At 43.3% G+C, this 16,036-nt stretch overlaps 1 protein-coding gene across 5 annotated transcripts in view; it reads left to right on the forward strand.

Annotated features, from left to right (window-relative positions):
* Positions 1 to 16,036, forward strand: part of LOC109922972 (rho GTPase-activating protein 28-like) — a 171,223-nt gene that overhangs the window by 64,545 nt on the left and 90,642 nt on the right. The window contains exon 1 of one of the 5 annotated variants that reach the window (XM_020523022.2): positions 5,971 to 6,354. The exons of the other annotated variants lie outside the window; for them this stretch is intronic. The gene's annotated coding sequence lies outside the window, so the exon portion shown is untranslated. Of the gene's footprint in view, positions 1 to 5,970; positions 6,355 to 16,036 lie in introns of those variants that run through there. 5 annotated transcript variants of the gene reach the window in all.

Here is a 16,036-nt window from a genome sequence, read left to right on the forward strand (position 1 = left end):
ACCTTGTTATCTCAGGATTATTGTCACTTGTCACTCTGACTTGCTGATGTCGCAATGTTTCTCATGTTTTTACCTGTTGAGATTAGGAAGTGGTTAGACGTTTTTGAAAGTTTGCAGATAAGGAGGAGATGATTTGCAATTTTTGTAAATGAAGTTATAACTGGGGTAGAAATGCATCTTATCCATTTTCTGAATAATATTCATCACTATTTCAAGAAGTGCTTTCCAGTGATCATGCTGAAGGCAGGTTATATTGCCTTCTGAACTGACACATCCTTTCGAGAATGTACTGACCTGTATTCGTCTGAATCGGTGTAAGAAGCTAGAGACATTTCTGACAAACCCACCTCTTCGACCAAGCTTTTTGTCATCTTGGCAAACGTTCATGACTTGATGTCATACTTTGTTTCATAACACTCCTAAAAATTATCTTGGGACATTTCATTATGTTAAAGGTGCTACATTAAACATAGCTTGTTAAGGTCGAGCAGAATAACAAAACTTTTTCTAGCTGCTTCCTTCAAATGATATCATATAAAATTAAGCAGGTTCAACTTTTGTTTTTGTAAGAAGTTCATGAAAATTGCACAGACAAATAACGTCAATGTAGGCTGGTGAGCTGAGCTCAGGAAGCTGTTCTGTTGTTGGTTACTCGGTCATGTGTAGTGCCATACACTCCTATTCTACCATCTGCAGTATAGTGACTAAAAGGAATAGAATCTGGCCACAGCTGGGTCTTCCTATTTGTGTTATCCCAGTGACAAATATTTCCGTTGTTTTGAAACAATTACCTTTGCTGGCTTTCCTGAGAACCTGGCCTCGAGAGTTTGACTATCCTTGTTGCCTAGTGCAGTGACAAAGTTGGATCTCTCTGGGCTACTATTGACTCCTTTTTCTTCCTTTCTGGGCAGCGTGGTGACTCAGTAGTTAGCACAATTACCTCTCAGCGCCAGGGACCCGGGTTTGATTCTGGTCTTGGGGATGACTGTCTGTGCGGAGTTTGCACGTTCTCCCCGTGTCTGCATGGGTTTCCTCTGGGTGCTCTGGTTTCTTCCTACAGCCCAAAGATGTGCAGGTTAGGTGGATTAGCCATGGGAAATGCAGGTAGGGGGCTGCTCTTCGAAGGGTCGGTCTGGACTCAATGGGCCGAATGGTCTGCTTTCACACTGTAGGGTTCTGTGATTCTTTCACTGGATTTGAACATCAATGGCAAGGCTAGTGTCCCTAACTTGACTGTAAACTGAATAGTTTTCTAGGCCATTTCCCAGGGCAGTTAAGAGTCAATGTCATTGCGTGGGACTGCAGTCACACACAGGGCAGTTCAGGTAAGGATGGCAGATTTCATTCCCTTGAGGGCATTAATGAGCCAGATGGGTTTTGCAACAAATCAAAGACTGCATATTTCATAGCGCAATTACTGAGGCTAACTTTATATTCTCTGTTTTATAAGGTAATGTAAATTCCACTGGGTTACTTGGTGTGATTGAAACCCATATTCCTAGAACTTTAGCCTGTGTTTCTGGATTACTAGTCCAATGACATTACCTTTATCTTTCATTCATTCATGGACTGCAGATGTTGCATGCAAAGTCAGCATTGATTGCCCATTTCTAACTGCCCAGAGTGCAATAGGACTGAGTGAGTTACATTCAATTGTTAAACCGAATATTTTTCACCTGCACATGGCTGCTTATTGTGGATTCTGGATGAGAGGCTACAAAGGTCGTATGAAGCAATGAAGCCAGATGGGGAGGTGAGTGAGGGCCTCATAGGTTGAGATCAGTTGTTTCCAAACAACTGGGACAAAGTCAGGATCAGTGAGCCTGGTTTTATGCATCCCTCAGCAGCACCAGCACCCTCCTACCCCACCGCACCCTCGCCCCCTTCCTCCTCCCCCCACCCCCCCACACCCCGCCACCCCCGCTTTCTTGTCTATAGTTGCATACTGGACAGCTACTGAGACAAGTCTGCAGAGTTGCGAAATCCACCTTTGTTCACACTGCCCATTTGGATAGTAAAGGTCTTACCTCAGAGCATTGGTCTGACAGGCACACAAACTGGCAGATTTCAGACTTGTGGATTGAGGGAGAGGGCAGACACATCATGGAAGGTCCTGCTGGAGGAGGTCCACAAGAGATGTCCTATACTCTCACTACCCCCTGGAACAGCAGGGTGCTCTCCCTTGCCTTGCCCCTCTCCCCAAACAAACTGGAGCCTTCTGACCAACCGCCAACAAGCAGGTTCTCTCTGTCTCTCTCTCTGTTTCTCCTGGTGACTTCCATTCAGTATAGAGCAGCACTTATTCTCAATTAAGTGAAGCTCGCGGAGATTCCTACAATAAATGTTAATGAGCGTGTTAATGACAAAGTGCCCCAATAAAGTGTTCTGTGACATTTCAACAATTCTCCATGAACCTCCAACAGCACATGACCAGCGAAAGGTGATTCGGGCACTCCCTGATTTACGAATGCTCAAATTTAGAACGGGATCCCATACAGGGGTGTAATAATATTAATTTTAAACATGCTGTATTGCCTCTTTAATGCAGGGTATGTTGCAATCAGCTGCTCACGTGCTGAGTGTTCATGAGAAATATTTGTTGGGCTACGGGGAAAGAACACTGTCGGAGAGCTTCCTTATGTACAGGCTCCTTCTGTTCTATCTGGTTTGAGGATTCTATGCAATTGAAAGCAGAACTTAAATGCAAGCTGCTTTTTCTTACACATGCCAACTCTCTGCCTTGAGACATCCCAAGCGGTTAAACCTGTGATTTTTTTTTGTTAAAAGTGTAGATCAGCGATCACTAGTTGGATGTTGTGATGATTGCATACGGGACTGAAATTAATTTGGGCTTTGAGATAGTAAGAACTGCCAATGCTGGAATCAGAGATAACACAGTATGGAACTGGAGGAACACAGCAGACCAGGCAGCATCAGAGGAGCAGGAAAGTCGATGATTCTGAAAGAGGGTCCTGATCTGAAACATCAGCTTTCCTGCTCCTCTGATGCTGCCTGGCCTGCTGTGTTCATCCAGCTCCACACTGTGTTAACTCGAGCTTTTATTTTTTTCTTCTTTTGCTGGTTATGGGAGTCACTGGCTGGGCCCGCATTTATTTGCCCTCCCTAGTTACCTTTTGAGGGCATGGTGGCAAGTGGCCTTCTTAAACTGCTGCAGTCCCTTTTGATGTAGGTATATTCACAAAGCTGGTAGGGAGGTAGTTTCAGGATTTTGATCTGATGATACAGCAGGAATAGTGATATATTTTCAAGTCAGGATGGTGAGTGGCTTGGAGGGGAACTTGCATATGATGGCGTTCCCGTGTATCTGCTGCCTTTGTCCTTCTTTTGGGGAGGTAGAGTTTGACAGTTTGCAAGGTGATTTTCAAGGAGCCTTGGTGAATTTTTGCAGTGCATCTTGTAGCTGGCATCCACTGCTGCTACTGTATGCTGGTGTTGGAATGAATGAAGGTTTGAGTACGTGGTACCAATCAAGTCAAGCTGCTTTGTCTTGGATGGTGTTGAGCTGCTTGAGTGTTGTTGGAGCTGCACCCATCCAGGCAAGTGGGGAGTGTTCCATCACACTCCTGACTTGTGCCTTCACGCAATGTGTATACTGCCTAAATGAAGAGCAAAGACCTACAATTCAGGAAACTAAGGTTGTAAAGAACGTGAGACAAGGAGAGTTAAACCAACAAGTTGTGAGGATGTGGCACTGAGATTGGGTTCGAAAAATGCTTGTGGGTTGGAAGACTTGAAAGGAAGGGTTTCCAGAATTCTAAAATCTTGTGTAGGAATCAGAGGACTTTTTCCAGGAAAGGCCACTAAAACTACACATAAAATCTCAGCAAAATCAATCAGGCAACAATGCGATTCAGAGATAACAAGGTGTAGAGCTGGATGAACACAGCAGGCCAAGCAGCATCAGAGGAGCAGGAAGGCTGACGTTTCGGGCCTAGACCCTTCTTCAGAAACAACCTCAGTATCTCTGAAACAATGCGGTTCACTTTCTTTTACTTGTCAAACATTCACCAAATATGTTTTGTTTTGGAAGAAAAGTACTTGCCTCTCTCTTTTTGTAGCAAAATATGTCGTGGGCAGTGTTCCCTCATCATGACGCTTCCTACATTCAATACATTATTTCCAGCTCCGCACATGGGTACAAAATATTAAATCAAATTATGGAAACAATGAAACAGCTTTTGTACTTTCCACACCATCTGCTGAATCATTGTGTAATTTGGCAGATATTGATCCAAGGTTGGAATGTGCCCATCTGCATCACGTCTTGTTCCATTTATCTCATCATTATCTTTCATTTGTTTTAGTTCTACTGGTCCCTTGATATTTCTCTTGAGTTTACCTTCAACAGGGTGTTATACCCGATGCGCCAATACTTATGTTATCTCGCATAGCATACGAAACAAGTGCGGACATTATGGTATTGAAGAATCCAACAAAAGTTGCTTACAACTATTGTATACAATTGTTACCTTCCTCAGATATGAGAATGTCGGACTAATGTTAAGCTATTAGGTTGTAACAGAGGATCAAGTTTCTGGTAGTGTCATGCCTCAAATGATCTGAGGTAGGATCGAGTCTGAGATCGTTATACCCTCAGGTCACATGCGACTATGGCTGTCATGAGAATGTCTCTTAAAGGACTATTGGCCATGAAGTCCGAACACGATACTTCTGATAGAAGCTGTGAAATTCAGAACAAAAGTTTGGTCATTTTCTTCTTAAAGTATTGTTTCTCCTGAATTTGCAGTCTCGAAGTTGTAACACTCACTTCTACATTTGGTGATGTTAAAGCTGCTGACAGAGATGGCAAAACAGGTACCATGATAACGGCAGCGTGCCAATTGCCTGCCTGCCTGCCTACCCTTTGGGTGACTTCCACACAGCAGGGGTGTCGAAACACATCCTACATGGCCATGGGGCAGTTGAGGCCCTTGAGTGACCAATTGATGGGCCACTTAAGCGGCTTCATTGCACACAAACTGGAATTTCACCTGCAGTTGGGGAAACCAGCAATAAAGCATCCTGGGTGAAACGTGCTGTCCTCTAATGGGGGTGGGGTAAAAGCCTCCTGTTTGGCTGCCATGCCCACTAGAGGCGTTGTAACCCCACCCTGACCCTAACACTAACTCCACCTACACTGGTCCCGATGCTACAATCATTTGTGGGGTCTGCCAGCCTGCCCTTCTAAGATTCTGGACTCGTCTCCATCTAGACACCTAGCTCTTGCCCCAACCCCTGTGATGCTGCTGAAATGACAGAGCTCCAACCATTTCGTCATGAACAGCTTTTCCAAACTGAAATTCTCCAAGGCACCTATCAGAGGAAGCCAAACTCGGTAAGGGGAATAGAGTTCTGTGCCTAAAGACCAAGAGTGAACCAGATGTGTTTTCATGACAGTCTAACAGTTTCAAGGTCACCATTACGGACATCATTTTTTTTATATTCCAGTTTTCATTCACTTCCATTTAAATTCCCCAGCTGCTCTGGGATTTAAACTTGGGTCTCCAGATCATTAATCCAGGTTTACTGGACTTATTAAAGTCCAATAATATAATTACTGTGTTACTGTACTTTGTGAGTAATGCAATACATTTTGAGTAATGGGAATGCTGTAACATCTGGCAATGTTACCTACATGCTTCTTTTAAAATGTGGAAGGTTACTTTAGTGCAGACATTGGAGTTAGTGTTTTTCAGCAAAATTGCATGGATTTTTTTTTTGTTGGAGCATGATCTGTTCTGAGCATGCTTAGCTGTTTCAATGCATGTTCTTTTGTGGGTTTTCCAAATGCCTTTGTACAGAGTTATATCTATAAGCTGAATGGAGTTAGCCAACAAAAGCCACCACTAAAAGCAAATCGAATGACTCAGAGTTGGCTACAATCTCCAGCAGATTTTTTTTTTGCCAGCACCCTTAGCTGATGAGAGCGAAGTTTCCCCTCCAGCTTGTTGTTACTATGTTGATGAACGCCAGATTGTTGGGAAATTACAGTTTATTCGAATCAGCTAAGGTTTCACATTGAATGCTGACACATATACTGCCTTTTCTCTTGCTGGCAAAGAGTAGAGGGAGAGAGAGTTTTCGCACTGTGCTGAACATGTATTTTATTTTGCTTCTAGCATCGCACTGTTGGGCTGCCTCTGGCAGTCTTTGAGGACTTCAGAGGCTCCTCTCTGCAGATGGCACAGAGTCAAGTTGTTGGCTCGAGATTTGCTAGAGTCTATTAACTTCTCTAGAATTGATCCTAAGACTGAGCTATGGGTGAAGAGCTACGAGCAGGAACAACTTTTTGGCTGTGAACAGAGGAGGCTGTAAGAAGACTTTTCATTAGAGGTACAGTATATAAGAGAAAAAAAGTGGATTTTCACATTGAGTTCAAGTAATGACAAAGAGGGTCTATGATGCATTCATTTAAAATAATGAAGTGTTAATTCAGGACTGTCAGGAAGACACTGAATGCCTGATGTTTTGAATAATCTCTTATATTAGGCAGTGGAGGCGAAGAGAAGTTTCCACTTAATTCAGGGAGCAGTAGACCGGCATAAAGTAGATACTGAATTTTTGATAAGTGTGGTTGAGTTAATTTGGTTAAGGTGATTTATGTACACTTGTTGTGATGTTACAAACTATATGGGGGTTAATTTGATTCAGGGCTAAAAATGGGGGTGCTAAATTATTGCAGTGCCTGGAAGACAAACCTGTTTGAGAGCCTGGAATTTTTACCTCCATTGCTGATTTGTACCTTGTAAACTGGCCTAGAGATGTGAGCCAGAAATTTGCACGTTACACAATCGCATGCTGACCGATGTAATTTTTGTGGTGCTGTAAAAGGCGTGTTCCATATGCGCTTCCACTGGCTCACTGCAGGATGGAGACAGTGAGTACAGCCATGCTGGAGGTGCTGGTGGAGTTTGGTGGGAGCAGGGATGCCCTGTGTCCAGCAGTGCAGGGAAGGGATACCCACCTATCCCTCAGTTTTGTTTTCACTGTGGCAATTACTGATGCTCTGCTTGGTCTAATGTTTGTCCTTCCATTCCTGGCCCAGAACAAGGGAGGAATCACTAGCAAGATGCCCATCACCAAACTCCCTTGTCTCCTGGTGGTTCCTTTTTAAAGCCTTCAATAAGCATTCATTAGCTTTATGTAGCTATCTCAGAGTTTCTGGGCTCAGTGCTGTTGATGTTGACAATTCAGCAGATTCACAGAAAGCCTCCCGACGTCTTTCAGAGGTTACTGCAGGGTTGCAGCAGCAACAAATGTGAAACGATGTGTACCTTTTCAAAGTTGCCCTTGAAATTAATGTAAGTATTAAAGTGATATCTACCAGGATGCTATGCAATCTGTGTCTTTAACTGGTGCTCTGTGGCACTGTGAGTAGCAATAAGATGTTCGACAAGCCTTCATACGGCATTCCTGTCACTGGTTTCACCCCCTTTACTGAAATCATATCCTACGCTAAAATTCACTCGTGGGTGTTGCTGGCTGGGCCAGCATTTATTGCTCGTCCCTAGTTGCCCTTGAGAAGGTGGTGGTGAGCTGTCTCCTTGAGCCCCTGCAGCCCCTGTGCTGCAGGTACACCCACAATGCCATTGGGGAGGAAATTCCAGGATTTTGACTTAGCAACACCTGCAGGAACAGCTTTATATTTCCAAGTCAGGATGGTGAGTGGCTTGGAAGGGAATTAGCAAGTGGTGGTGTTCCATGTATTTGCCACCCCTGTCCTTCTAGATGGAAGTGGTTGTGGATTTGGAAGGTGCTGGCTAAGGAACCTTGGTGAATTTCTGCAGTGCATCTTGTAGGTGGTACACACTGCTGCTACTGAGCATCGATGGTGGAGTGACTGAATGTTTGTGGATGTGGTGCCAATCAAGCAGGCTACTTTGTCCTGGATACTCATCCAGGCAAGATGGGAGTATTCCATCATACTCCTGATTTGTGCCTTGTAGATGGTGGACAGGCTTTGGGTAGTTGGGAAGTGAGTTACTCACGGGAGTATCCCTAACTTCTGAACTGCTTTTGCAGCTGCTGTATGTATATGGCAACTTCAGTTCAATTTTTAGTCAATGGTAACTCCCAGGATGTTGACAGTGGGGGATTCAGTGATTGAATATCAAGGGAAGATGGCTAGATTGTGTCTTACTGGAGATGATCATTGCTTGGCTTTCTGTATTGCAAACGTTACTCGTTTAGACAAGCACATGAAGTTTGGTGGAGTTGTGGACAGCATGGAGGGCTGTTGTAGGTTGCAATAGGACATTGACAGGATGCAGAGCTGGGCAACGGAGTGGCAGATGGAATTCAACCCAGAAAAATGTGAAGTGATTCATTTTGGAAGGTTGAATTTGAATGCAGAATACAGGGTTAATGGCAGAATTCTCGGCAGCGTGGAGGAACAGAGGGATCTTGGGGTCCACGCCCATAGATCCCTCAAAGTTGCGACCTAAGTTGATAGGGTTGTAAAGAAGGCGTATGGTATGTTGGCTTTCATTGGCAGGGGAATTGAATTTAAGAGCCGTGAGGTTATGCTGCAGCTCTATAAAACTCTGGCTAGACCACACTTGGAATGTTGTGTTCAGTTTTCGTCACCTCATTACAGGAAAGATGTGGAAGCTTTAGAGAAGGTGCAGAGAAGATTTACCAGGATGCTGCCTGGACTGGAGGACAGGTCTTATGAGGAAAGGTTGTGGGAGCTAAGGCTTTTATCATTGGAGCGAAGAAGGATGAGAGGTGACTTGATAGAGGTGTACAAGATGATGAGGGATAGATAGAATGGATAGTCAGAGACTTCCTCCCAGGGCAGAAATGACTATTACGAGGGGGCATAATTTTAAGGTGATTGGAGGAAGGTATAGGGGAGATGTCAGAGTAGGTTCTTCACACAGAGAGTGGTGGGCGTGTGGAATGCGCTGCCGGCAGTGGTAGTGGAGTCAGATACCTTAGAAACTTTTAAGCGACTCTTGGATAGGCACATGGAGAATAGTAAAATGTAGGGTATGCAGGATAGATTGATCTTAGTAGGATAATAGGTCGGTACAACATTGTGGACCGAAGGGCCTGTACTGTGCTGTACTGTTCTATGTTCTATGTTCACACACTCCCAAAGCCAGGAATAATGGGACAATATGTAAGTTGTTAAGGCAAAAATAATAATTGTTGTATTCTATATGATATTTTATCTCTGATCAACAGCAATTCTACTCTGTAGTAGGGTCTTGGAGAATTGATGTGTTCTGGGATACCTAACTCTGATTCACCCCTTCTTCTGAAAATACACACCAGTTTCTGATTGCCAGCTTCACCTTAATTACTCTGCACAGCGTGAACATTTTTGGTGTAAAGGATCATGCCGTATCATGTAATGGTGCGGAGTACTGGAGTGCTGGTGGGAAAATATCGGTTTTGTGAATTAAATACGTGCCCACAGTTTGTAAAGTATATAAGCATCTGCACAGAATGTGATAAAGGTTCACATGAAAATTAAATTATTTTGATGAACTGAACAAAAAAATGTTGGTGTAGATTTCATTGTGTCATCTGTGGCTGGCTCAGTAGCATTGAGTTTAACTCCCACTTCAGAGACTCCAGTGTCTCCAGTGTAAGATGTGAGCTGCCATTTCAGTTGTGCATCACGGACGAGATGTTCAGCCAATGGCCTTTCTGTTGAAGGACTGGATTATTCTGGGGGAAAAGAGAGGGAAATTCTCTCTGGCCAATATATATCTCTTACATTTCTTTTTGGCGATGTTATTCACCTGTTGTTTTAGCATGCTGTTCGCAGCCCCTTGTTAAGTGCAAATTGACTTGCATTTCCTACAGTGACTGCACCTTCATCAGCTATGAGACACTTTGAGACATCCTCAGACCCAAAAAGCACTATATAAATGCAAGTCTGCACTTACAACAAATACAGGACTATTAGACAGCAGTACCTTTACTACACCCATCAGAGGCTTTGATTGCTCTGTTTAATTAGCTCGGTCTAAGTGTTCTCTTTTTCCATATCACATCCTAGATTGAGTGAGGAAGTAAAACGCACTAGAACTGACTGATGGGTATCTTGGGGCATGATGTGACGCTTTTGTTAATGAAACAGTTGCAGGTCAGCACAGTTTCTTCCTACAGTTTTACAGATAGCAGAGGATTATTGGAACATAGTTTTTATATTGGCTGAGGCAGCAGGCATTAAAAGCCTGCATTTGTAAAGCAGCTGCCAGAAGCAGTAAAATGGCATGTCATGAGTAATTTATAATATGATCTCAACAACCACTTTAACAATGAAATTATACAGCTTTATGAGCACTTGAGTGGATACCTTTAAAGTATTCATCAATCAGTTTGTTTTTTCTTCCTTTTTTTATTTCAATGCCTGGAACTGCACACCAAGGGATGGTCCTCAAATGTAGCTGTGTAACTGTAATATAACTGAATAAGAATCCCCAGATTTTGTAGGGGGTCATAATCGATGGCACTCGTCACTGATCTCTAGGAACATTGGCCACAGATCTTTGTTGTGTGGATTTCCTGTGAATTGGCTGTGATTATGTGAACCTGGCTCTAAACAGAGATTTCTGATCAGCCAGCAGTGGTGGCAACAGCAAGAAGCCAATTAATTTGAACAACTCTCACTGACAGCAAGGCAGGAAATAAAATGCTCCCTTTATCTATAAATTTTACAAAATATAATGGTTTGGACATTTATATATTTGGATCTGAAATATCAAACTTTTTAAACTTACGTTGAACTTTATCACAACTTAAAAAAAAATTGTTCTTACATAAAAGTAAAATTAGGTTTCCAGGCCAGAGGGATTCTTCAACAGTAGTTTCACTTAACAAGATATTACTCTCTTTGAGTGTTTGTAAGAGCAATGTTACAATATAAAGGGCAAGCTCTCATCAGTCTTGCAATTTCTAAAGGATAATCTTTTGTAGAGAATTCTCTGCATTGTTGAGGAGCAAAGAATCACTGACTACATTTCCGGATTTCAATGCTTTGCACATTTTATGTACAGACTGTGGAAATCGCTATAACAAAAGCAAAATGTAGATGGTTTTGTTGTTGTCGCAAACAAAAATCTCAGCTGTTGTGTCTTTCTGTCCCTCTCCTCCCCTCTGAGTCTGGTGCCTTTGCAGTCATACAGTCATAGAGATGTACAGCATGGAAACAGACCCTTTGGTCCAACTTGTCTATGCCAACTAAATTAATCTAGTCCTATCTGCCAGCATTTGGCCCATATCCCTCTAAAACTCTTCCTATTCATATACCCATCCACATGCCTTTTAAATGTTGTAATTGCACCAGCCTCCACGACCTCCTCAGGCAGATCATTCCATATGTGCACCATCCTCTGCATGAAAAAATTTCCCCTTGGTCCCTTTTGAACGTTTCTCCTCTCATCTATGCTCTCTAGTTTTGCTCTGGGAAAAAAAGACTTTGGCTATTCACCCTATCCATGACCCTCATGATTTTATAAACCTCTATAAGGTCACCCCTCAGCCTCCAACGCTCCAGGGAAAATAGCCCCAGTCTATTCAGCCTCTCCCTATAGCTCAAACCCTCCAACCCTTGCAACATCCTTGTAAATCTTTTTGAACCCTTTCAAGTTTCACAACATCTTTCCTATAGCAGGGAGACCAGAATTAAATACAGTATTCCAAAAGTGGCCTAACCAATGTCCTGTTCAGCTGCAACATGACGTCTCAACTCCTATACTCAATGCACTGATCCCACATAAATGTTCCAGTCTGATTGATAGCCATTGTACTTTTATTTGCAACATATTAATCACTTTATTTCCAAAGTCCATTTTACTACTGCTTTTCAACTAGTACTTGAGAAGATAATCTCAGCTCTTGGCTCCCCTGAACACCTAAATTCAATGAGTCGATTAACTTTCATTGTGCAATAGTAAATCACATGGATCAAAGCATACTTGAGAATCCAATTTTAGTTTATGCTGACGATGGTAACTGATTCTTGAGTAATGATCTGCTCAATAACCTATGATCGACTTTTGCAACTCAGTAACTCTACTCATTGAAAACCAGAAAAATAAGTTCTGACAGCACATGGACTGCAATGGTTCAAAAAGGCAGCTCACCACCACCTTCCCAAGGGTAACTAGGGACGGGTGATAAATACTCGCCATTCCAGTGACACCTGGTAGTGAATACAAAAATGCATCTGTTCATGTCAGGTACAGGTACACAAATTGCTGGAGTTTGTGGCACAGGCTATAGGGAGCAAGAGAACAGGAGTAGGGAGGGTCTGAATAAACCCAAGCATCTCAATGTCCGTGGTATTACTGGTCAAAGCAGCATGTTCAAAGCAGGCTGTGGGTTAAGTCCAACTGCAGAGGTTCGAAATATCACAGTCAGCGAAGAAATGGATAAGAGAGGGGAAAAAACAGAAGGAATATTACGCGGGGGTTGAGGGAAGGAATACAAGGTAAGCCCTGGATTTAAAAGTAAATGTAAAGACAGGAGGATAGCTGAAATTTTGAACCACTGATTATTTTAACATGCAGTTTGACTTTGGTGAAAGAGCAATGTCCAATTGAATTTTTTTGTTTAAATTTATTGCTGCTAACTTCGTTCAGACAAGCTGCTGAACGTAGTTAGAATAATCAAATCCATTAGTGAATTGTAAAACAATGATGTCATTGGCAGGCTTTTAATTTATGTTTCTGGACTAAAGGATTGGAATGAAGAGAATGCTTTTCTCTGGGGAAGACCAGAGCAAAGGATGATAACTTTTGAAATTAAGAGCCAGGGCAGGCAGGGTGAAGATGGAAAGCAAAGGGATAGTTGAAATTGGGAATACACTTCCATTGAAAAAGCTGGGTCAATTGGAAATGTTAAGCGGGGGCTTTATCATGAGGTGAATGATAGGGTGATGCAGGGTGTGATCTTGTGCCCCTCATCTCCGAGGGGGTGGAACATTTAATCATGTGGAGGCGCGGGGAGCTCTGCCATCTTCCAGCCTCCTCTCCAGTTAGGTCTGGGATGAGAAAGCCTGCGGATAGCACACCCAATTGAGATTTGAGGCTCTAATGGGGCAAAAATGCCAACCCGACTACCCCATCCTGCTACCTCTGGTATGAGCCCAGTGGGGAAGCGAGTGACCCGCCATGCGGGAAGTACATAAGCAAACCCTGGTATGTTTGGGTGGAAGGGGGGCTGTTGTTGGAGGGTTCCCTTAGGCAGAGACTGGAGGAACGAAGGCTAAAATCAAACCCCTGCCCTCGAGGATGAGCCCACTTCCTCCATGAGCTCTTACCTGACATCCTCCAGTTGATGTCCCTGGCGGGTCCCATTGCCAATGCTGTTCTCTGTGGGCAGGGCATTTGACTCCAGGATTCTTGATCCCAGGGCTAAGGCCCACCACTGGACTGTTGAGTGGTACAAACTATGGTTGACCTTCTTGAAATGAGGTGACAAGAATACCTTGCCAGTTGTCCCAGGTAGTGGTTGATGGGCCCTTGTTTTCACAAGTATCCTTCCATGGAAACCAAAGCAGTGAAATGGAGTGCAGTTGCTCATCGAAGAAATGTAAATAAACAGTAGAACAGCCTCGAGGGATTCAATGGCTGAGCCCTCAACTCTGAGTCAATAAAATGTAGTTACTAACTTATTAACTCTTAAGTAAATAATTAATTGATTTATTAACTATTAATAATTGTAGCCTATCTTACAAAAAAATTGATAAATTTAATACAGTTGTTTGACGGGCGCAATTTTTTTTAGTGCACATTCACTCCTGGAATGTGGGCACCACCAGCTGGGGCAACATTTATTGCCTGCCCGTAGCAGCCCATGAGAAGGTGATGGTGAGCTGCCTTTTGCAGCCTACGTGCTGTAGGTTGACCCACAATGCCATTAGGGAGAGAATGCCTTGAGGGAAACTTGTAAGTGGTGGTGTTCCCACATGACTGCTGCCTTCTAGATGGAAGTGGTCGTGGGTTTGGATGGTGCTGTCTGAGGATCTTTGTGAATTTTTACAGTGTATTTTGTAGATTACGCACTGCTGCTACTGAACACCGGTCATGAGTGGGTGTAGTGCCAATGAAGCGGGCTGCTTTGTCCTGGATGGCGTCAAGTTTCTTGAGTGTTGTTGGAGTTGCACTCATCCAGGCAAGGGGGGAGTATTCCATCACACTCCTGACTTGTGCCTTGTAGATGGTGGACAGGCTTTGGGAGGCAAGGAGGTGTGTTACTCGCAGCAGTATTTCTACCCTTTGACCTGCTCTTGTAGCCATCGTGATGAGTCCATCATGTAATAAACCATCTTGCTAATGAAGACAAGTGCCTCTTTTGCTTGGATGCACCAGTGGTCTATGCTGTACCACTGACGATTAGATAGGCCCCAGACACTGTTTAGTAAAGGTGGATTGGCAGCAAACAACATCAACCATCCCTATCCCAGTACCACATACAGGGTCAACATTCATTGAACATTGATCATCATTGACAATATATCATTGTGGTGGCCTTGAACTGCTAGCTGTCTGTGCATTGTAGGTACTTAGTCCACCCAGTGTTGTTAAGTAGGGGGCTTCAGGACTATGAAGGCAGGGCAGTATATTTTGAAGACAAGATAGTTGGGAACTTGGAAGTGTTTAGTTTGTGTTTGCTACCCTAGTTAATGGCTTTTGGAAGGTGAGTTGAGGAAGCCTTCATCAATTATTGAGTCATTGAGTCATACAGCATGGAAACAGACCCTTTGGTCTAACCAGTCCTTGGTGAACATAATCCCAAACTAATTAGTCCCATCTGCCTACTCCTGGCCCATATCCCTCCAAATCTTGCCTATTCCTGCACTTACCCAAATGTCTTTTAAACATTCTAACTGTACCTACATCTATCACTTCCTCAGGAAGTTCATTCCACACGTGAACTACCCTCTATGTAAAAGCATTTGCCGTTCATGTCTTTTTTGATCCATCCCCTCTCACCTTAAAAATGTGCCTACGGTCTTGAAATTCCCCCATTCTAGGGAAAAGACAACTACCATTAACTCTACATATATCTCTCATTATTTTATAAATTTCTATAAGGTCACCTTTCAACCTCCTACGGTCCAGTGAAAAAAGCCCCAGCCTATCCAACCTCTTTGAGTCAAACCTTCCACATCTGGCAACATCCTGGTAAATCTCTTCTGAACCCTCTCCAGCTTAATAATATCCTTCCTATAACTGGGTGACCAGAACTGGACAGAGTACTCCAGAAGAGATCTCACCAATGTCCCGTACAACTTCAACATGACTTCCCAACTCTGAGCAATGAAGGCAAGCGTGCCAACTGCCTTTTTAACCACTCTGTCTATATGTGACGCAAACTTCAAAGAATTACATACCTGCACCCCAGGTCCCTCTGTTCTAAAACACTACCCAAGGTCCTACCATTAGTTGTATAAGGCCCCCTTGTTTGTTGTACCAAAATGCAATACCTCACATTTATCCAGATTGACCTTCATCTGCCATTTTTTCAGTCCATTGACCCATTTGATCAGTATCCCTTTGCAATCTTAGAAACTTCTTCACTGTTTACTACGCCACAAATTTTGGTGTCATCCACAAACTTACTAAGCAAGCCTTCTATATTCTCATCCAAAACATTTTTCTAAGTTGTAGCAGTGCATCTTGTAGATTGTAAACATTGTAGCCATGGTGTACTGGTGATGGATGGAATGAATACTGAAAGTAACAGCTACTGCTCAAGCTACTGCTTTAGCCTGGATAGTGCTGAGCTCGTTGTGTTGGACCATGACCCATCCAGGTGATTGCCGAGTGTTCCATCACACTGCTGACTTGGCACTTTACAGATCTTGGAATGGCTTTGAGCAGTTGGGAGGCACAAGGAAGATAATGAATGTAACTCCTTTATTCAAAAAGGGAAGGGAGAGAAAAAGTGGTGCAACTACAGGCTAAGATAACAAGGTGTAGAGCTGGATGAACACAGCAGGCCAAGCAGCATCAGAGGAGCAGGAAAGCTGACGTTTCGGGACTGGACCCTT

The sequence above is a fragment of the Rhincodon typus genome, chromosome 4, assembly GCF_021869965.1.
Source record: "Rhincodon typus isolate 14 chromosome 4, sRhiTyp1.1, whole genome shotgun sequence".
In the NCBI taxonomy this organism is placed as follows: Eukaryota; Metazoa; Chordata; class Chondrichthyes; order Orectolobiformes; family Rhincodontidae; genus Rhincodon; species Rhincodon typus.